Here is a 23,028-nt window from a genome sequence, read left to right on the forward strand (position 1 = left end):
GGAAAGAGTTGTAGGTGGAGCTCTAAAGATGAGAAATTTGTGAGGAGTGGGCTGCTGTGTATTTCTAATCATGATCAGGAAAAGAAGGTCTCTGTTTTGTACTTAAGAGATGAAGGTGGGTCCTACATTTGAATGCTTAAAGTCAGCAAAATATTTCATTTGAATAGGATCATGATTATTTTAATCATTGTTATATTAATATTAATTATACTTATTTAAAAGGGTCCTTTTTTAAACAAAGAATAGACAATCGTCTTACACTTTGTGAGTCTTTACACATTGTAGGTATTACTTTAAAACATCTAAGTTGTTTATATTTGTTTTACAAAACATCAGTAATCCTGGTTCAGATGAACTCCATCTACTGAGGGAGTTAGGATTGGGGGTAAAATCCGAGAGACTGGATGACCAACACAGTTGAACCTTCCCCTGGGCTGCTAATTAATTTTTCAAGTCAACTCACCCTTTATAGTTGTTGCATGCTTATTTGCTCATGACTTTTAAAAGATGGCACATGCTAGAAAGTCTGACCTTTCCAAGCTGGATCTTTCTCAGAGTAGGGAATAAGGTTTCTTATTAAAGTTTTTAGCTAAAGATCAAATTTGTTAATTTTTTTTTCTGGCCTCCATTTCATGTTTAACATTAATGTTTTCATCTCACTAAGAATATGTTTGTCTATGAAAAATTTCTTATTTCTGGGTTTTTTTTCCTTTTTTTTTTTTTTTTTTTTTGTTGTTGTCAGATATGAGATAGGTATTTCAGGGTTTTTCTTTCCCTAAATGGATAGCCATTTGTCCCAACTCCATTATTTTCCTGCTGATTTGTTGCAGTTTTAATTTTGCTTTCCTTTTAGCAATTGATACTCACCTTGACACTCTGAGAAATAATATAAATCACATATGTGAATATATCTGTAAAATAATTCCTTACAAGATGTCTTTACCTTATGGTTTGTCCTTATCTTATAGGCAGGGTAAGAAAGGCTTTTGTGAAGAGTAACATTTATAGTAAAGCCTAAAAGATGCATAGATTTTAGCCATGTTGGAGGTCAGTGGAGGAACATTCCCAGCAGAGGGAGAGCAGTAGGACAGAGAGCAAAGGGAAGGCTGCAGAGGTGGGCAGAGGCCACCTGAGATCTTGGACATGATACTGAACTGAAGGGTTTTAGATGGGAGAGAGAGATGGTGAATTTTGCATTTTAAAAAGTCACTGCCTGCTGTGTAGAAATAGGGAGTGGGGACCAGGGTGAAAAAGAAGAGGCCTGCTAGAAACTTTTTTTTTTTTTCAGAAGCCAAGTGAGAGATGACGGTAGTTTGGACTCTCATGGTGGTAATGAGAAAAGTTTGTGAACACGTAAGGAATTTCAGGTTTTACCATTATTGCACTCCTGGAAATAAAACCCCAATGGAGATGTGGGACAGGAATTGAAATCAAATATGAGATAGAGTATATTTTAATGTTAATTGCTTAAATTTCATGTTGACATAGAGATTTTTCCAGATCCTCATAAATTCAGGGTTCAAGTGTTGGTATTTACTGAGCCCCCACCGTGTTCCAAGCCCTTTGCTCACCTCTTCTGTATACATCATTTCATTTAGCTCTTAGGGCAACCTTTGCAGTATAAATATCATTCACCTATAATGGGTCAGGAAATGGCGTTGGTGAGTTTCAGTGACCTGCCCAAGATCACACAGCTCAAAATGATGGAGCTGGTACTGGACTCCACTCCTAGCCTCTTTCCATTGCACCTCACTTTCCTAACAGGCAGACCCAGTAAGAAGTTGTTGCCATGGAAACCACAGTGATTGAACCATTGTTTGAGCCCTGTGGTTTGTTTTAGAATCAAGAGAGGACATTGAATAGCTGTATGTTGGTTGATTGAGAAATAGAAGGGAGGCAGTGTGGTATGATAGAAGAGAAATTAGATTAAAAATAGAGACATCTGTTTGCTTTACTGTAAAGTTGTGATAATAAAAATTATCTCAGGATATTGTTTAAGGTAAATGTACTTGAAAGTACTTTTTTAAAAAAAGATTTTATCTATTTGAGAGAAAGAGAGCGTGCGCGTAGGGAGTGGCAGAGGCAACCAGCGAGGGAGAGAATCTCAACCAGACTCCACGCTGAGTGGGGAGCCCAACACGGAGCTCAATCTCACGACCCCGAGGTCACGACCTGAGCTGAAACCAAGAGTCAGATGCTTAACCAGACTGAGCCCCCCAGGCACCCCTGAAAGTACTTCTAAGATGTTAGGATGCTATCATACTGTATTCTAAACTTTTAAAGTCTTTTCCTCAGAATTAAGTAAATCATATCACAAAAATGTAACCTCCACAAAGGCTGGGACTCTGTTTTATTCTTCACCGAGTTCCCAGTGCCCAGAATAGTCCTGGTGAATGACACTAACATGATTTATACAAACAGACATCTACCACGTCCCCTTCTCCGCCTTTTTATGTTTGTTCCTTCAGGTAACAGAACAGGTCACGTACCTACAGTAAGTCTCCACTAGATGTCAGGCATATTTCCTTGATTGGTTCAGAGAGTGTGTGTGTGTGTGTGTGTGTGTGTGTGTGTGTGTGTTTCTTTCCCGGTGAGTTGAGACTATTAAGTAAACAAGGTTTTTCAAATAAACCTCAAACAAAACCAATTCACTTATTATCAACACTAGCAACTTTTCTTACTTGTAAGTCTCTGAGAGAAATTAGTTGTTTCTTTCTGTCAAAACATCTTTATAAAACTTTTTGGCTCTTGATGACTTGATAGACTTTCTGCTAGTCTAATTCAAGCAATTTGCTGTTACTTAAGATCTAATTATCTAACCACACAGTCCTTATACCTAATTTTTTTAATTAGTGGCTAATCACCATTGCATTTCAGTTTATGGTTATTTATTTCTGAGAGAAGGCAAAACTTCCTGGTGTTGGCTTAGTGTATTCATTCCTCCGAATTTCGTCAGGGGAGAGAATGACCAGTGTCCCATTGGACACACCTGTGATTGATGTGGTCTCCTAAACGGGTTGGCAAACTACAGCCCGCAGGTGAAGTCTCGCCTGTTGCCTGTCTTTTGTGGCCCATGAGCTAATGATGATTTTTACATTTTTAAATGGTTGAAGAGAAGAAAAAATATTTCATGAAATAGAAAGAATAGTAATATTTTGCGAAAATTATATGAAAATCAAATTTCAGTGTCCATAAATAAAGGGTTTTTTTTTAAGATTTTATTTATTTGACAGAGAGAGACAGCAAGAGAGGGAACACAAGCAAGGGGAGTGGGAGAGGGAGAAGCAGGCTTCCCGCCAAGCAGGGAGCCCGATGCGGGGCTCGATCCCAAGACCTTGGGATCATGACCTGAGCAGAAGGCAGACATTTAATGGCTGAGCCACTCAGGCGCCCCCCCCCCCATAAATAAAGCTTTGTTTGGACAAGCCACTCTTCACTTTTGGGCTACAGTGGTAAAGTCGAATCTTTGTAACTAAGGTTGAATGACCCTCAAAACCTAAAATGTTGTACAGCGTAGGAAATCTAGTCAGTGGTATTGTAATAGCGATGTCTGGTGACAGATGGGAGCTGCTCTTGTGGTGAGCACAGCATAATGTATACACTTGTCGAATCATTATGTTGTACACCTGAAGCTAATTAACGTTGTGTATGAACTATACTTCAATTTAAAAAAAACAAACCTAGAATATTTACTATCTGGCTCTTTAGAGAAAAAGTTTTGCTGACGCTGACTCTTAAGGAAGGGTTGATAAAAATTACAAATTTAGGGAACTTTGTGCTTCTTGACACTTTGTTTTTCTGAATGCTCATCACCATCTTTGATGGTTCAGGTTGTTTCTTCAACCTAAGGGTGAAGGTTAATTGGTAACTTCTTCTGTTGAAGCACTTGGATAAAGTTTGTTACCTAGAAACCAGACTGCCTTATTGTTTCTTGCTGCTTATGCATATATAAATATGTAGCCTGTTTGAACAGCTGAGCCAACCAGTTTTTTCCACACTTTGTGTCAAAACAGAATTAACCTAGATAATAAAAAATTTTTAGATTATAGTTCTAATTAAATACTTTAATATGGCTCTTATTCTATTTTAACTGGTCTTCTATTTAATGCTTAGACTGTCTATGCATTATTTTGATTTGATCAAAACAAAACTGTCCTTTATAAATTTAAACTTAATAGATTTTTTTTTTTTAGCTTTAGAAAACTATGCTTGAAACATCTCGTGCTTGCAGTATTTGTGAACCTTTTGGTAAAATATGAAAATTCTGCTTGTTTTATTCTTATTCATAATGACTTTAAGTAAATCAGTGAGAGTAAATCAGTAAATTTGTGAGACCAGGAATAACATAAGAACATTTGTAGAAGCCCTATGAAATTTGTAAGACTCTATGAAAAAACAACTACTTGTTGAACAACTACTCTATGAAAAAATAACTACTTGTTTATGTTTAGACATTAAAGCACATTTTTGTGATGCTTATTTTAAAATGATGGATGAATCTGGATTTGGGGATGGCTTTTGTGACGGGGATGCTTCTGGCTAATTGCCCTGTGCCAAATTGGATGCCTCATTGTTAGCAACTGTTCTTTTTTTTTTTTTTTTAAAGATTTTATTTATTTATTTGACAGAGAGAGAGACAGCCAGCGAGAGAGGGAACACAGGCAGGGGGCGTGGGAGAGGAAGAAGCAGGCTCCCAGCGGAGGAGCCTGATGTGGGGCTCGATCCCAGAACGCCAGAATCACACCCTGAGCCGAGGCAGATGCTTAATGACTGAGCCACCCAGGCGCCCCAGCAACTGTTCTTATAAGCCAAATTTGAGTGTTTTCAAAGAGAGTTATTAACTGGCTTTAACTGTATTCTCGAACAAATTGTGCGGCGTTAGAGAACTTATAATATTGGTGTGTTGGTCTGGATTAAAATCACTGTCTTTCACACCTATTTACTGACTCTGTATTGTGACTGGGGCTCTGTGCTTGGTGCTGAGGATAGAGTCTTATTTGAGAAGACTGACAAGATGATACCTTTCTCGTGGATGAATCTGATGTTCTAGTCACTTGAAAGGAGGATCAGATTCATTTTGGAAGGTTACAGTTTTGAGCTATTTCCGACGGGTAAGTATTATACTTTGATGCTTAGATCACAGCTCATCTGATACTAATTCTGTCTTGCACTTTGCTGTAGTGATTTTGAAAAACCTAGGCAATGGTGACATCATCTGCTCACCAGTGGGCCAGTGGACACCTTTTATTTCAGGTCTATCTAATTTAATCTTTGGAGAAAAGAAAAGCTGCTTTTTACTCTCCTATTCATATAGCCTGGAATGTGAGGTTCTTCTGGCTCTGAAGGGTCACGACTCATCTGATACTAATTCTGTCTTAACGTTTTGCTGGGATGATTTTGAAAACCTAGCACCTGAGGAATACAAGAGATTCTCTTAGAGCTTTGAGCTTCTCTTCATGCTGGTTTGGGTGTTGTCTCTTTGGCTCCATTTCAGCCTCAAGGTCCCAGATGATTATTCTCTTCCAGGGTTAGGGTACTTGCTAGCCCTGGAAGTAGCTCTCTCCAAAAAAGAAAGATGGAGCACAGAGAGCACTGATACTAAGGGTCATGTGTCATGTAAGGGAGTCCTAGAAATAGGATAAGGTTTTTGCCCGAACTACAGTGTGTGTGTGTGGGGGTGGGGGACACGCATTCATGAACCGCACATGTGAGTATATATGTATGTGTGATATGTGTGTGTGAGAGAGTGATGGTCAGGTGAACAGCATGATGCAGTAAGGAGAAACAGTATTATTTAATACAATAAAACTCAGGGTTTAATCCTAGGAGGGTAATTATTTACAAGTGGCTGTGACATTGGTCTGCTGAGTTTCACCTCCCCCCTTGAGATTTTTCTCACTCTGTTTACCACTGTCGTAAAGCACTGTGCTTCTAAGCTCTAAATTCAACATGGTCTAAACACCATCCCTTGGTTTTTTTCCCCTTTTCTTTTCATTGTGGTAAATGCACGTAACATAGAATTTACCATCTTAACCATTTTTCAAGGGTACAGTTCAGTAGCATTAAGTGTATTTATATTGTTGTGAAACAGATCTCCAGAGCCTTTCAGCTTGCAAATCTGAGACAGCCTCTTTAAACATCAACTTTCCTTTTACGACAAGCCCGTGCTAACCACCATTCTACTTTCATTTTCTATGAATTTGAGTACTTTAGATATCTCATCTAAGTGGAATCATGTATTTTTTTTTCTTTTTGTGACTGTCTTATTTCATGTAGCATAATGTCCTCAAGGTTCATCCATGTTGCAGCCCATTTCAGGCCTTATTTTGTTGTATGTATATGCCACATTTCGTTTGTTCATTCCTTCCTCAGTGGCTGTTTGGGGTTGCGTTCACCTTTGGGGCTGATCGGAATAATGCTGCCGTGAAGATGGGTATACGGAAAACTCTTTGAGACCCCGCTTTCAATTCATTGAGCTATATGCCCAGAGATGGGATTGTGGATGTTAACGATAGTTCCACTTTTAGTGTTTGAGGAACCTCCGTAGTGTTTTCCGTCGCAGCGGTACCATTTTACATTCCTACCAACAATGCGCAAGGGCTCCAATTTCTCTACATCCCCACCAATATTTGGTATTTTCTCTTTTTTCTTATTGTTGTTTCATTTAAAGTAGTCACCCTAATGGGCATAAGGTAATATCTCATTGTGGTTTTGCTTTGTCTTTTCTTTTTTTAATAATTTTTTTGGGATACAATTTACATACCATAAAATTCACCCACTGTGACAGTTAAATAACTCTTAGTAAATTTATATAATTTTGCAACCATCACCATCATCCAGTTTTAGAACATTTGTACCTTCCAAAAAAGTTTCCTGCTAACTATTTTTGGTCAATTCCAGCTCCTACTGGTAGCCCCAAGGCAACCACTGATATACTTCCTATTTCTATGACTTTGTCTTTTCTAGCAATTTCATATAAATAGAAAAATATAACATGTGGTCTTTTGTTTCTGGCTCTTTCGTTTGGCATAATAGTTTTAAGATTTATCCATATTGTATCAAGTATCAATAGTTCATTCCTTTTAAAATGTGGAAAATATCGCATTATATGAATATACCATATTTTATTTATCCCTCAGCAGTTGATGGACATTTTTTTCATTTCCAGTTTTTGCCTATTATGAATAAGGCTTCTATGAACATTTGTGTCTTTGTGCGGACATTTTTTTTTTTAAACAGGTTTGTTGTTGTTTTAAAGATTTTATTTATGGGACACCTGGGTGGCTCAGTCGGTTAAGTGTCTGCCTTCCGCTCAGGTCATGATCTCAGGGTCCTGGGATCGAGCCCCATATCTGGCTCCTCTCCTCTACCTCTACCCCTGCTCGTGCTCTCTCTTTTTCTCTCTGTCAAATAAATAAATAAAATCTTTAAAAAAAAATCTTTGCCTGACCTAAGGTCACAAAAATTTTCTCCTATGTATTCATCTGAAATTTTATAGTTTTAACCCTTACATTTTAATCTCTAATCCATTTTTGTGTTACTTTTGAACTAATTATGGTAGCTAAAAAAAAATCCTTGAAAAGTAATCATTCTTATTAATATTGGAGAAATCTGCTTTTCTTTGACCTTCATTTCTTCCCAAGCCAAACCTAGGGTATACCTATAATGGAATTTTATTCAGACACTGAGCTTCAGAATTATATTTCATCAAGTGGAATTTCTTTTTTTTAAAGTTTATTTGATTTTTTTTTAGTAATCTCTATACCCAGTGTGGGGCTGGAAATCACGACCCCGAGGTCAAGAGTCACATGCTCTTCCGACTGAGCCAGCCAGGGTCTCCTTGAGTGGTCTTTTCTTTCTTTCTTTCTTTCTTTCTTTCTTTCTTTCTTTCTTTCTTTCTTTCTTTCTTTCTTTCTTCTTTCTTTCTTTCTTTCTTTCTTTCAGAATTTTATTTATGTATTTGACAGGGAGAGAGACAGCGAGAGAGGGAACACAAGCAGGGGGAGCGGGAGAAGGAGAAGGAGGCTTCTTGCTGAGCAGGGAACCTGATGCAAGGGCTCCATGTGGGGCTCCATGCTGGGCTTGATCCCAGGACCCTGGGATCATGACCTGAGCCACCCAGACGCCCCCTGAGTGGAATTGCTTAATAGAATGTGTGTACTGTGATCTGGTTGCAATTTAGAATAATCTGAATATTTCTTGCCACCTTTATAGGTCTTTATATTGCCCACTTTTGATTAGTACCTGAATTTAGCACCTACTAAATTAGCCCTTTTCATTTTTCTTAAACCTCAAATCTATCTACATATTTCTAACAAATTAATCTTGTTGAATCACTGCCTTTATCATATTACTTCCCTGTTTAAAAGTCTGTAAAACTCCATTGCCTGTAGAATTCAGGAGGCACTCCTCATGTTGGAATTCAAGACCCTGTGTAATTAGGACCCACCCCACTCTTTGAATCTTATCTTCTTCTGCTAAATTTATGTAGTATGAAGCCTGTGCTTCAGCCAAACCTACCTCCTTCCTACCCTTTAAAACTTTGTAACTCTTCCTGCCCCTCTGAACTGACTCATGAATTTCCCAGGCCAACTACTCCCTTTCCTGAATGCCCTTTTTTGCCTCTTTCAGACTTTTCCTCTTTTGTATATCCATGAGCCAAGCTTAATTCTATTGTATCCACAAAACCTTTGAACCCTGAAGCAGCTAACTCATATGGATCTCTTCTTTCCTTCCCTAAATTCCTTCAGCTCTTACTGGTTTATCAGTCACCTGGACACCCAAAGTGCTGTTTTCTTCTTGAAGGATTCTTTGAGTCCGTATTAGACCTGGATTTCTTGAAGATTGTAAGCACCTCCTTTGCACCTTCAACTTCTTGAGGGATGTCCTTTGTGTATGTCGTTTGTGCCTGGTACTTTTCCAGGTGTTTGGGGGACTAAACTTCACTGACTTGTTATTGCTTCTAGAGTATGGAGCACAGTTGTAAATTCTCAATGAATTAGGTTAAATTTGGCAAGTTACTTGTAGTCCCTCTCTTCAGGGTCACATTCTGGGACCTTGCTTATTGATTGGATACAACTTTGCTGATCTTACTGAAGCTTTGAAAGGCAATTAAGGAAAGGCTACTCAGATTGTAAAAATCTGTATTTTTTATGAGCTTTCGGAGAGAAGGTCTTATTATATTTACTATTCAGAATAATCCTAGAGGTCAAGATAAGGACAAAATAAGACATCTTCTCCTTTGGTAAAGTAACCTTTCTCTTTTGTCTTACTTACTTTTTCCCTTTTGGATAATGTTAATGGGTCATCTTGAGGGTGAAACTGGATACCTTGCCTCCGAGCGTGAATTTAAGGAAATATTCTGTTAAATTGTACTGAATGATTTTCCTCCTTGGTTTTTCACTTTTTAAATGGAATTCTTTTTGGAACTTAAGTGACTTCTTTTTTCTCTTTAGTCATTTCTTTCCAGCTGCCACCACCTCATGTTTAATTCTGTGTAAGTCCAGCTGTTATTTTTTACTCGCTTCCTGTGTCCAGTTTATCACAAGAAAAACATTCTTGTTAAGAGCTTCTCTATAGAGTTTCTTGAGATGAATATTTAACATCTTCATTTTAAGGAATTGTTTAAACTGCCATCCATATCATCTGTGTGAACTTAGACCTTTTGAGAGCTTAAAAGTGTAGAAGTGGTATATATAGTGGAATTAAAATCTTGCTGACAGATTGGGACGTGGAGAATGAGAGAAAGAGAGGAGTCAATTTGGCCTAAATAACTGGAAAAATAGAGATGGAGATACCCACAGGTGAAACACATTTGGGTAGAATTAGACCTCCACTTTGGACATGTTCAATTTATTTTGACAGCCAAATAGGGATGTCAGATAGGCAGTTTATATACATCTGGAGGATGTTCATGGGATATGTGTAGTTTAGAAATATAAATTTGGGAATTGACAACTTAGAGGTAATGTTTAGATAGAAAAAAACATATAAGAATCAAATCCTGTTAGTAGTTTCTTCATTAGATGATTATTCAGTTAGTTAATTTTTTTTTTTTTAAGTAGGATCCACATCCAGTGTGGAGCCCAGCGTGGGGCTCGAACTCACAACCCTGAGACAAGACCTGAGCCGAGATCAAGAATCTGATGCTTAAGTGACTGAGCCACCCAGCACCCCCAGCTAGCCAATTATTAAAAATTCTTTTTTTCTAATATGCTGAGTTAAGGCGATTATTTTTTTTAAGTTTATTTATTTATAATATCTACATCCAGTGTGGGGCTCAAACTCACCACCCCTGATATCAAGAGTTGTATGCTCTTCCGACTGAGCCAGCCAGGCGCCCCTAAGGCAATTTTTAAAATTTCCAAACACATGAGACTTTTGGGGAGTATTCCTTGATGCTTTCTTTTTTTTTTTTTTTTTTAAAGATTTTATTTATTTATTTGACAGAGATAGAGACAGCCAGCGAGAGAGGGAACACAAGCAGGGGGAGTAGGAGAGGAAGAAGCAGGCTTATAGCAGAGGAGCCTGATGTAGGACTCGATCCCAGAACGCCGGGATCACGCCCTGAGCCGAAGGCAGACGCTTAACGACTGCACCACCCAGGAGCCCCTCCTTGATGCTTTCTGATACTATTGAATTTCGGTCAGAGGTGGCACTCTGTATGATATTGATTCTTCGGTAGAGTTGAGATTTCTCTTAGGGTTAAGTGTCTGAACAATTTTTCTAAACATCCTGTGTTTGCTTTAAAAGATTCTCAGATTATTGGGTATAGTGTTCCCAGTATTCCCACTAGATCAAGTTTGTTAATTATGTGCGTAAAGAAGATTAAATTTAATTTTAAAAATAAAAATGCGTTAAGTGACCATAGGTGGAAATGCCAGCTGGCTGAATGTTATGGGAGAAGCTTGTGGTAAATTTTCCATTATGAGCATTAGGTACAGAGGAATTGTTTCTTAGCGATTTGGACAGAAATGACCATGATGTACTCTGGAGAACTGTGTGATGACTCAGAGAACCTTTAGTGATGATGAAGACACTGATGTCAAAGACGCAAAGAGTTTGGGTGGGGGCATCTGGGTGGCTCAGTCGGTTAGGCATCCAACTCTTGATCTCAGCTCAGGTCTTGAGTTTGGGCCCCATGTTGGGCTCCATGCTGGACATGGAGCCTATTTAAAAACAGAAATCAACAAAAAAACAAACAAACAAAAAAAACCCCAAAGAGTTTGAATGAAATTGATTCATGAAGGTGAAATAAAGTTATGTTTCTAAATTATTGTGATCTTAAATGTTAAGTAGCAATGGAAGAAAGGAGAGAAATAGGATTAGGTAGAGTACAAGTAGCAACAAACTTCTGATGTATTTTTTCTTTTTAAAAAAATAGGGGAAATGGGGCTCCTGGGTGGCTCAGTCAGTTAAGCATCTGCCTTTGGCTCAGGTCAAAATCCCAGTCCTGGGATCTGGTCCCGCATTGGGCTCCCTGCTCAGCCTGCTTTTCCGTCTCCCTCTGCTCTTGCTACTGCTATCTCTCTTTCTCTCTCTTCCTCCCTCTGTCAAATAAATAAAATCTTAAAATAGGGGACGTGGCCCCAAATATAAGTGATCTTTCCTAAGAAAGGATCTCCAAAAACTAATTTGAACATGTAAACCTTTAAATGAGTCAAGTCAAATGTCTTGTTGGTGTGGATACAGTGGAGTAAGTTACAAATGAAAGAATACTGGTGAATCTGAAAATTTAACATCTTTAAAATGAAAAATGCCCTAGACTCCTTCTAACACACACTCCTGCCTACGGGAGCATTCTTCACCTTCTTGTGATTGCAACCATTTGTCATTTTCCCCAACCTTTGTTATGGGGGCAGAGGAGAAATCGGGACAGTGAAGACCTTGAGAGAAGAACCTGTTAAGAGTATGGTTGTCAGCTGTACTTGTCCAGGCATCTCGACAGACAAAACAGGGGCACCAGGTCTGGCGCTCTTAGCAATCAGAGATATCAATCAGGTAGACAGTAATTCAAAAGCCTTCATGATTTGTTGCTCAGTCCTCAGTGGTTAGGCTTAAAAACTTTCTCAAAGCCAAAAAATTTTGTATATAAATTAGGGATTTCTGTGTAGCTAGAGAGAATAGTGGATAATTGATGAACATCTGTGAACCTTTGAACGTAACTCATAGAGGTTGAAATTGGGAAATATGTATCCTGCAACTTTGTTCTTTTGGAAGAGTGTTTTGGCTATTTTATTTTTCTCGTATTTCCATATGAATTTAGGATTAACGTATTTTACTTTATAAAAAAGGCAGTTATGATTTTGATAGGGATTGAAATGAATTTGTAGATCCATTTGGGGACTATTCACACTATTATGTCTTCCAGTCCATAAACATGAAATGTTTTCCCATTTTTTTTTAGATCTTTAATTTCCTTCAATGATATTTTATAGTTTTCAGTGTATAAGTGTTCCATTTCTTTGATTAAATTTATTCCTGAGTATTTTATTCTTTTTGATGCTGTTGTAAATGTAATTGTTTTCTTAATTTCATTTTTAGATTATCCACTGCTAGTAGATAGAAATGCAAGGGATTTTTCGTATTGGCCTTTTGCCATATGACTTTATTGAACTTATTAGCTCTAACAGTTTTGGGAGGGATTTGCTTGTTTGTTAGTGGATTTTTTTTTTAAGGCTGGCCCCTGTTTTTTGGTGGATTCTTTAGGGTTTTCTGTATGTGAGATCATGTCATCTACAAATAGAGGTAATTTTACTTCTTCCTTTACAGTTTGGATGTATTTTCTTTTTTGTTGCCTAATTGTTGTGGTATACCTTCACTATGGAATGATAATTTGGCTGGATTTAGAATCTAGCCAAAAGATGTTTTCCCTTCATTCTTTGAAGATATCATTCCTTTATTATTTTGTAACCTCTATTATCTTGTAATCTAATAACAATCTGATTCTCCTTCCGTTCTGTTGACTCTCTCATGTTTTACTAGTAAAATTTGGGTTTTCTTTGTAACATTGGTAATACGAAGTTTTACTATAATCTATCTGGCTATGAGCTCTTTTTTTTTAAGTTTATTTCTATTTAATTTGTTTTAATACTCAGAGGATTCTTATTCTCTAAAGACTCATATCTTTCATCAGTTCTAAAAAATCCTTCATTCTCTTTGGTCTCTCTGGAACTCTGAGATACAGACTTTAAAAATGGAATTAGCTCTCACGCTTGTTAACTTAAGAAAAAAAAAAGTACCGTCAGTCTTTTGCTGGATTCAGTCTTGTATTCATTCAGCCCGTCTTTGGAGTTGTTATTTTTTCTTAACCTCAATAATTATGATTTTCATTTTTAAAATCTCACATTTCTTATTTTTCAGGCTACTATGGATGCTATTCTGTTCCTTAGGTCACTGAGGATATTAGATATACTAATTCTAAAGACTTTTATAGATGCTCTGTTTTCTCTGATTTTGCAGGGGACGGGGGAAGGTGGTGTTGGTTAAGTTCTTCTAGCTTCCTCAGAGGTGGCCAGCCGTCCTTGTGTGGGGGTCATGGCAGCTCAGCCCAGCCCCTATTCACCACAATGCCACCTTGTTTATTTTCTTCCTGGGGGATTCTTCATTTTTCTTTTTTTAGGTTTAAAGAGAGTTTTCTTTTTTCATTTTGTTTCTAGCTATACATACATGCATCAACTTATTTTTATATCTTTAAATCATTTTTCTTTGGTGCAGGAGGGTAAGCTCTCAGCATGTGCTCGATCTGCCACCTTGAACCAGAGGTCTCTCCACTTCTTCTCCAGCTGATTTATAATTCACTGTCGTAGCACCGTCTTCAAAGGTCTCGGTGTGGCCTTTCCAGCAGAGACTTTGATACACATTTAATGAATGGTGTGTGGTTCTTTATTCCCCTTGCAAACTCCCTAATGTATTAGGACATTTCAAATTACTTTTAGATTCTTTTGGCCTAGAAATTAAATACCAAAACTGCATTAGCAGGCATCGCTGGCCTGATGCGTTTAGTCGTTTCGTCCGTCTGCGAAGTGCTGCTGTTTTCACGTGCTCGAGTGTGCTCCTGAGCCCACTGTTTGATCATCATTACACCTGCTGCCCGAGCATCCCAAATGGCCTGTTAGCCATCCTTTGAATTCCTTGTCTGGACATATTTCTCAATTTAAAATTCACATGAGCCCTTCATCAATTTGCACTTTTGGGTTTAGCTAACACATTGTTTCAAATAGATTAGAACTGTAAGTAGAATCATAAAATTTCATTCTTGAGCCGGTATTTGTTGAACACCCACTATATGCCAGTCATGGTGTGAGATTGTTAGGTATGCAGTGCGAACTCAGGGGTGCAACAGACTCCGGGGGCCCTGCTCTCAGGAAGTTGACAACCTCTTAAGTGAGACCGATCAATGCTAATTACATGTAACTGCAAACTGGTAAGTCCTATAAAGGAAAAGAATGGGATACCGCGCATGAGTGTAGCAGGGACTTCTAATTTAAATTTTTTAATAAGGAAAGGGATTTTCAAACTTTTTGAAAAGCAGCAGTGGCATATTTTGTTTATGACATTTTGTGTGGAGCTGCTTTTACTGGGATGAGGCTGAAGTCTAATCCTCCTCCTGCTCTCCTCCGTGGTTACTGAGGCACCTCGTGGAATCCTTTGATGCTCAGGGAGCACATGTGGAAGCCACTGTTCTGGAACCAGCCCCCTTCATGTCAGAGACTGGTTAGCTGAGGCACAGAGGGCTTCGTTGTCCAGCATCGTGTAGATCACTCAGTGTGCTCAGTACCAGAATCGGAACAAGAACCCACCTCTCCCAAACGCATGTTCATTGCACTCCCCACTGTTCTGGTTCCCCTCTGATGTGTTTTATTATAAAGTTAGGGTATTTCAGTCTCTGCTATGCTGTCGTTCTTTCACCCTTAAATTAATTTAACCTGTGTTGTTCACGTTGCATTTCACATCCTGTGCTCTGCTCCCCTTTGTGTATCCTCGGAGTTGGTAGCCTTGGAAGCTATCCCACTGCTATGTTGTTTTTATTTTATTTCTGATATGTCATAGAAATCAACTCTTTCCATTTTCTGCCGAGAACTCAAACACACACATCCGTTTTATTCTTTAGGCTTTTAAAATTGATATCAAAGTGTTTATATTAACCCGTTAGCAGTCTGATTTGTTGGGTTGTTTTTTCTTGCCTCTTCATTTATCTCGGCAAACGATAGAATTCTCTGCCAGGCACTTGGGTTGTTAGTCTGGGTTTCATTTTGACTTCCTCCTGTTTTTAGTGTACTACTTGTGTGTCTTGTACCATTTTGTTTTGTTGTTGCTTTACTGTGGCAAAAAAGTTCAGGGCCTGGGTTGCATTTTTGCCTGGACACTTAGGAAGCGTAAGGAAGTGGTGAAAATTAAGACGGCCTGGGACCTGAGGCTTAGTGTCTGGGCAGTGAGTGCAGAAAGGAAGGTGTTTGTCCTGATTTGGGAGACCGGTAGGGAATCGGTGACTTGGAGCAGAATGGCACATGAGAGCTGTGCTTAGGAAAGTAATTTTAGATGAGTAACCATCCAAAGTTGTCTGGACCCCCACGGGCTAACAGCCGTTAGGATGTTATTTCCGTCCCACCAGCCGCGGGCCGCCGTGCGGTGATGCCGGCAGAGATGCAGGCCAGACGCAGATAGATTGAAGGGCTGTGGAAGAGTTAAGAGGGCACAGGATGACTCGGAGCGTCCCAGACGTTCTCATCCCTGTGGATGGCCCGCCGAGAGCGCGTTTGGCAGCTTGCGCTGCACCCCTCCTGTCTCGGCTGCCCTCTGACAAGCTACCCTCAGGAAGCAGGGAGCTCTTGACATCGGAGGGGGAGGTAGAGGCCATTGTCTATTTTTTTCACTCTGTGTTTCCATTCACTCCTTCAACTGAACAAAAACCAAGCCTTACTAGTTCTCGCTTCCTCCCAATCCTACCTACCTGGACTGCTCGGCAGGCGCAGGCAGGCAGGCTGCTTTCCTCTCCAGCGGGAGGCAATTCAGAGAGGTGGTAGGGGAGGGTCCGTCACACCCCCATCACAGTGGGATTGCGGACTGCAGGAATTGGGTCAGTACTTTGCAGCAGAACTTGGATTCCCTTGCAAGACGTGTGTTTCATGTTCATGCGTCCAAGGAGTGGTGCCTCCTCTGTGTGCTGCACCTGCCTCTCTGTCATTGGCTGCACTTGACTGCCTGACGGGCTTGCTGACGGAGTGCGGGCGTGCGTTCGCCTCCTGATGAATTGCTCTCTTGTACCTGCGCTCCCCAAAATGCTCCGTGGGATAGACTACCTTGTGCAGAAGACTCTTCGCCATGTGATTGTTCTGTTTCCTTAGAGACAACAGCAGCGTAACGCACTAGATGCCAAGTCCATAGAGAAGGAAGAAGAGGCATTTGCCACAGAATGTAAAGGTTTGGTAGCTTTTCCTCGCCTTTATGTTTTTGCTGCTTGAGCTGCTGGGCTGATGATGATCTTGTTTATTTTTGGCAGGATGCGAGAGCCTCTGGAACTTCCCAGGCATTCATTATAAAAAGGGGAAGCCCGCTGTATCTTGTCCTGTCTGGTTCGTGGTAAAAATACCTGAGAATCAGCTGTCTTCTCTAAGAATGTATCTGTTTCCATTTTTGAACACAGATTTCATAATGACCTTACGAGCAAGTCAGGAAATGACATTGTTGCATCATGCATTGACCTCTCTGTGAACAGAAACTTGTTGAAGTATTTAAGTTGCTATCTTTTCTCATCTTTCTAGAAATATGGGAGTTGATACCTACATAAAGTATTGACAAGTTCCTCTCTAAGTTTAATGAATAAAAAGAGCGAAGAAGGAGGGATTAGGCATGGAAAGGTTTTTAAGATAAAATAGTACATTTCTGTTGATTTAGTTATCTGTCTTGTAGACCCTTTCCCTGCTTTTTCAATAGAATAATGTTAAACTGAGCAATAGTACTAAATAATTTGCTAATTCAGTCATTCATTTTGCACTTCCGCCCTTTTCCAGAGTTAGAGCAAGATATCTGGGTTCCTCAGGGTGTCTCTAGCTGTTGTCTGGTGGTGAAAGTTCTGTATAAGAATGTGTTTGTGGTAAACCTTTCCTTCCTGAGAAATAGTTCATTATAAGTATGATACCACAAATGGCTATGATGAACTGCTAGAAATCGAAATTGAAGCACGTGTGTCTATCGGTAGGTCTTTTTTACATTGATGAATTCGTTGCAGTGTGTTAGGGTAGTTGGTTTGGAAATTTTAATCTCTCTGTTGGTTGAATAATAGTAAATGACCAATATCATAAACGTACTAAGCTACAAGGCAGAGAATGGTCATTGTAAACATGTAACATTATATTTACACTACATTTGCTGTACGATATTTTTTTTTTCTGACCCTGTGGTTTTCCAAAAGGCAGTTTTGTTTGTTTGTTTCACTTCTTTGTTTTGGCAAATAACCACAGAACATAATGGAGTAACGGGATGGTTGGTCTGCTATATAGAAATAAAGAGCAAAACACCACACTCCTCAAGGAGCATAAAAGTGATCTGCACTTGTCATAACTGTTGTCAAGAGGCAGGGTACTTTTTGAGAGAGTAATAGAATCGTAGAGATAAAGGGGATCTTAGAATCTGCCCTCCTTCACTATTCACCAGAGCTGTAGTTAGTGTGCCAGTGTCATAGTTCGTTGTCACTCCCACGGATTCTCTTCAGCATAATGGAAAACAATTAGATAAACTGTCTTTCTTCTTAGATCATATGTTGTTTTAATGTGGGGGTCCGTGACTTGCTTTATAGACTACTACATTTAGGAGAGTAGTGACAAAGAAGAGAGAAACACATCCTGCCTTCATCCTATGGCAGTGCTCATCTAGGCTGGTCACCCCAGCAACACTCTACTTTTGAAGAAAGTTAATCTTTAAGTAAGCGAATATTTTTCATTCATTTGCTTTGCAGCCTTTTTTTCTAGGAACAATAACCTCTTTAGAGAATTGGTCGTCTCTCAGCCCTGTGTGTGCTATTCTGAGAGTACTACCAAAGTATTGGGTGCTCATATACCAGAGGGGGTTTTCTGGGAATTTCCAATTGGAATGAGGGAAGAGGTTTTTGTTCTCCAGTGATGAGGCTACAGTATTAGGCAGAAACTATTTCTTGTTAAGAGTAAAGAGCCGTGAGATCTGTATAGACTCAGACCCAAAATGAGATTTCAGCAAGGATAAGAGTCAATGTCCCAATGACATTCCAGTGTCCCGGAAGCCAGCTGTACCCCAGCCCTTCATGAAGTTCATTTATGAAGTTGGTGATCATTTAGTGATGACACTCAGTAAATTCCTCTTTTTTTCCCTAAGCTACTTCAAGTTAGATTTGAAGCCAGTGGTCCTATTCTTCCCTGAGAGCTCTAATCTGAAATTATCACTTGGATAATACAGGGATGCCTGGTGTAGGATGGCGAGCCATGAATTTGAATTATTCAGTGGTTTTAGAACCAGAAAAAAGTGAGTTCTGATACTGGTTCTGCTACTTACTAATTTGTGCCTTGGAGCACTTTAATTCTCTTCTTGACCTTTCTTTCCTTATTAGTGAAATAGAAATACCATGATGAGTAGTAACAAGAATTCAGATAATCTGGGGCGCCTGGGTAGCGCAGTCGTTAGGCGTCTGCCCTCGGCTCAGGGTGTGATCCCGGCGTTGCGGGATCGAGTCCCACATCGGGCTCCTCCGCTGGGAGCCTGCTTCTTCCTCTCCCTCTCCCCTGCTGTGTTCCCTCTCTCGCTGGCTGTCTCTCTGTCAAATAAATAAATAAAATCTTAAAAAAAAAAAAAAAAAAGAATTCAGATAATCTGTCTGAGGACCTAGCTCAATGCTAATGCAGTGCTCATACTCCACAAATGTTGGTGCACTGCCCCTTCTCTCCCCAACCCTCTCCAGTGTTCTGAAAGTCAAGAAATAAATGTAGAATATACAGCAAATCTTCTAACTTCCGTAGGACTTTTCTAGCTCTTTTGTTGTACTGATCTTTAGTTAATTGTTGGAAATAATTGAGTTGTCATCTTTCTTTGTTATAAATGATTTTACACATTTTTGGTATAAATAATTGTCAGGTTACATTTGACCTAAGAATTATCATATGTTAAGCTGAAGCTTAAGTGCCTGTTGTTGTGATGACTGATGATTATGAGGACTGATTGGTTTATAAACTTCTTTTTGGCAGAGACAGCCTTCCACTTTGTTTTGTTTTTTGCTTTTTCTCAAAGCCCTGAATAGTGCTAGGGATGAATATGGCATGGATTTTACTTCCTTTGTATACTGATAAGGTCCTTGTTTCTTTAAATGGAGTTGGTAGTAATCAGAAGGGCTTGGTGGAGATACTGGAATTTCAGGAGCCATTTCTCTGATAAGAGAAGTGAGAAAGAATGTAACCTTGCCAAGTCTACGAAGAAGGACATTCCAGGATAGATATCTAGGGGAAGACATGAAAGCAGGGGCTAAGAACAACTTGCTTGAAGGATCTGGAAAGCTTAAATAGTTGGATAGATGAAAGAATAATGTAGTCGACGAGGTGAGTTTTGAATTTGTCTTAAAGCATGGTGAAGTCTGCTACATGATCTTAAAGATGAGAATGGTATGATCAGCGTGAGTAGGGAAGACCATTTCAGAAGCAACCCAAGTATCTAGAATTGAAGGCAAATAGCTGGCTACAAAAATATTTAACTGAAATAATTAAGTACCTCATATGTAAAGCATTGTTTGGGCAATGATCAAGTAAATGAAAGCATAAGGCATAATAAAATCTTTTTCCCTTTCACGCTAACAGTAATAAACAGACCCAAAAATCTGGTAAAAAGTCTCCAAGGGTGTGATTGGCAGGTCACTGTCAAGGTAAAAGAGAATTGCAGGACTGCAGCCTTTACCTCTATAAACAGAAGAATATTCTGGGAAAAAGAGCAAGATAATGAGCAAATACTTTAAAAAGTCTCGGGTAGGGTTAAGTATCCACCTATCTGGATAACTTCCCACAGAAGAAGTTCTGTCAGAGGGCCTGCAGAAAAGTGACAGCCCTCACAGGTGCCCAGGATCTCACTTGTTCTCTCAGGCTTCGGCTGCCTTTGTTCATGTACCCCTTTATTTATGTACAATTTTTTTTTTAAAGATTTTATTTATTTTATTCGACAGAGATAGAGACAGCCAGCGAGAGAGGGAACACAAGCAGGGGGAGTGGGAGAGGAAGAAGCAGGCTCATAGCGGAGGAGCCTGATGTGGGGCTCGATCCCAGATCGCCGGGATCACGCCCTGAGCCGAAGGCAGACGCTTAACCGCTGTGCCACCCAGGCGCCCCTATTCATGTACAATTTTTAAGTAGCAATTTTGCTTAAACAACGACATTATGTTTTCACATCCTTGGTTAGAAAGTTCTACCCAAAAAGTGTTTACCTCTGGAGCTGAGTCAACTTAGAAAACCAAAACAAGTAATTACACTCAATGTTGGTTCTGAGCCCAGTGTTAAACTCCTTTTTTTTTTTCTTTTTTAAATCAGCCGTCTGGCTGGTAGAATAGATAATTTGCTCATTAAATATATGTAGTTTGTTAGGCTGAGATGAGGAATCCACAAGGCCTTTGAAATTAAGATTAGGTTTTAAATTCATCTTAATACTAGAGATCTGTTTTTGAAGGAAACAATTTATACTAGCTTATCTCATTTTCCTTGAGGCAGCCTAGAGGTGGTGAAGGATGGGAGCTCTGCAGCCAGATAGTCTGAGTTCAGATAGGCATTCATAATACAGAGCTCTAATGATGTGATAGGGGAAAGAATAAATCACCCCAAAACTGTCCTCCAGGGATATATAGTTTTACCTTTATATACAAACAATTTTTTTTAAAGATTTTATTTATTTATTTGACAGAGATAGAGACAGCCAGCGAGAGAGGGGGCACAAGCAGGGGGAGCGGGAGAGGAAGAAGCAGGCTCATAGCGGAGGAGCCTGATGTGGGGCTCGATCCCATAACGCCGGGATCACGCCCTGAGCCGAAGGCAGACGCTTAACCACTGTGCCACCCAGGCGCCCCATCATATACAAACAATTTTTAATTGACCTATAGAAATAGATTATTTCCTATAGAAATAATTTTTAAGAACTACGATCTAACACCATGCCTTTGTTTTTTTTTTTTGTTTTTTTTTTTTTAAATGATTTTTTATTATATTATGTTAGTCACCATACAGTACATCCCCGGTTTCCGATGTGTTTTTAATTTATAGACTAAACTATAGGTAAGCTTTTCTGAAAGCACAGTAATCAAAGATGGTAGAGACACTGTACCATAATGATTAATTAAGAACAGAGACACAGGAGCCATACTGCCTTGGTTCAGATCCTTCTTCTGCCACAATTTGGCTGTGACCTCAGGTTGATTACTTCTCTCTGTGCCTTGGTGTCTCCCTCTGTAAAATAAAATTAGTAATAGTAGCTGTCTCATTGGTAGTCGTGAGGTTTAAATAAGTGAATCCTTGAGAAACGTTTGAACTGACTGTGATACATGTTAAGTACTTCACAAGTATTGCTGCTGCAGTTATTAAAGGTACCCCATTCTGGTGATTCCATGATGAAGTCACACATGCAGACCTGCTGTGGCTGCAAACAATACAAATATATTGACCAAATACAACTGCTGATTATGTCGTCACTCCATGCTTCGAGAGTAGTCTCACCAAAGCCGAAGTTAACAGAAAGGGGACTTCTCATCCACTCTGCACGCCTCTGTATTCCGCAGCATGATGCTAACTCATGACCAGCAAATATTCCCTAGAAGCGTGAGCCATGTCTTACACTCTGCCGGGTAGTCGAAATACAATGATTAAAACACACACAGACACAGACACACACACACACACACACACACACACACACACACACACTTCTTACAAAGTCTGGTAGAGGAGATAATGTAGCCTGATCTAATATGTTTTCTTGACTGTCTTTTGGGGGGTTGCAGTGGTTAGGGTGTTGAGGGGTTGTGCAATTTTGTATCTATTTAAATCTGAGGGCCGACTAACAGACTGTCAGTTCCTTAAACACTTTCCTTCAGTTTGCTTTCTTAATGATAACAAAAATAGTACTCACTTTAGAGAATTTGACTCAGTGGTGTTATAGCTTCTGTTTTTCCTTTTTGTCCTTTTTTTCCCCTGTGGAGGAAGGGAGACACAGGGAGAGGGAGAGAGAGACTCTGAAGCAGTTCCACGCCCAGCACAGAGCACGATGTGGGGCTCCATCCTTCAACCCCAAGATCGTGACCTGAGCCAAAATCAGGAGTCAGATGCTTAACCGACTGAGCCACCCCGGCACCCCTTTTCTTTTTGTCATTTTTCCCCCTACTTTATAATTTTTTTTTTACATTAAGCATCTTTTTCTCTGAAAATCAGGAAAAATTTAACTGGAGATTTTGGGGAAATACAGGAAAGTATAAATAGACCGGAAAAAGTTACCCATAATTACACTTCTCTTAACATTTTGACATATTTCCTTCAGATACTTTGTTTTACACTTATTATATTATTGTCATAATACTATTATATTATTTAGCTGAGATCATGGTGTGTGTATGTATAATTTTATCTTATTTTACAGGGTTACTGTGAAGATAAAATAAGTAATATAGTTAAGGCTTTAAACACAGTGTCTGATAGGTATGCATCGAACATTCAATAGTTGTTAGCTATTATTGTACTTATCTTGCCCTTCTTTTTTACCTCTTATGTGCGAAGCATTTGGAAAGGCTTAATAAGCGTTATATTTAATGACAGCGTACCATCCTATAATTATGAATATGCTAGGGCTTAGTTTTCCTTTCCCTCATGTTTGAACATTTAAATTTCTTCCAGAATTATCTTATTGTAAATAATATTTACGTAAATATTTTAAAATACAAACCTATCTTTGCATTTCTGATTAATTCCTTGGAATAGATTCTTAGGGAATTGGTGAGTCAAAATGAACATTTTTAAAGATCTTTAGTGGACGTGTTGCCAAATT

General features: G+C 39.2%; 1 protein-coding gene across 5 annotated transcripts in view; it reads left to right on the plus strand.

Annotated features, from left to right (window-relative positions):
• The window catches only part of DTNB (dystrobrevin beta), a 227,099-nt gene that overhangs the window by 117,122 nt on the left and 86,949 nt on the right, over positions 1–23,028 (plus strand). The window lies entirely within an intron of this gene.

This window comes from Ursus arctos, unplaced genomic scaffold (genome assembly GCF_023065955.2).
Source record: "Ursus arctos isolate Adak ecotype North America unplaced genomic scaffold, UrsArc2.0 scaffold_8, whole genome shotgun sequence".
NCBI lineage: Eukaryota > Metazoa > Chordata > Mammalia > Carnivora > Ursidae > Ursus > Ursus arctos.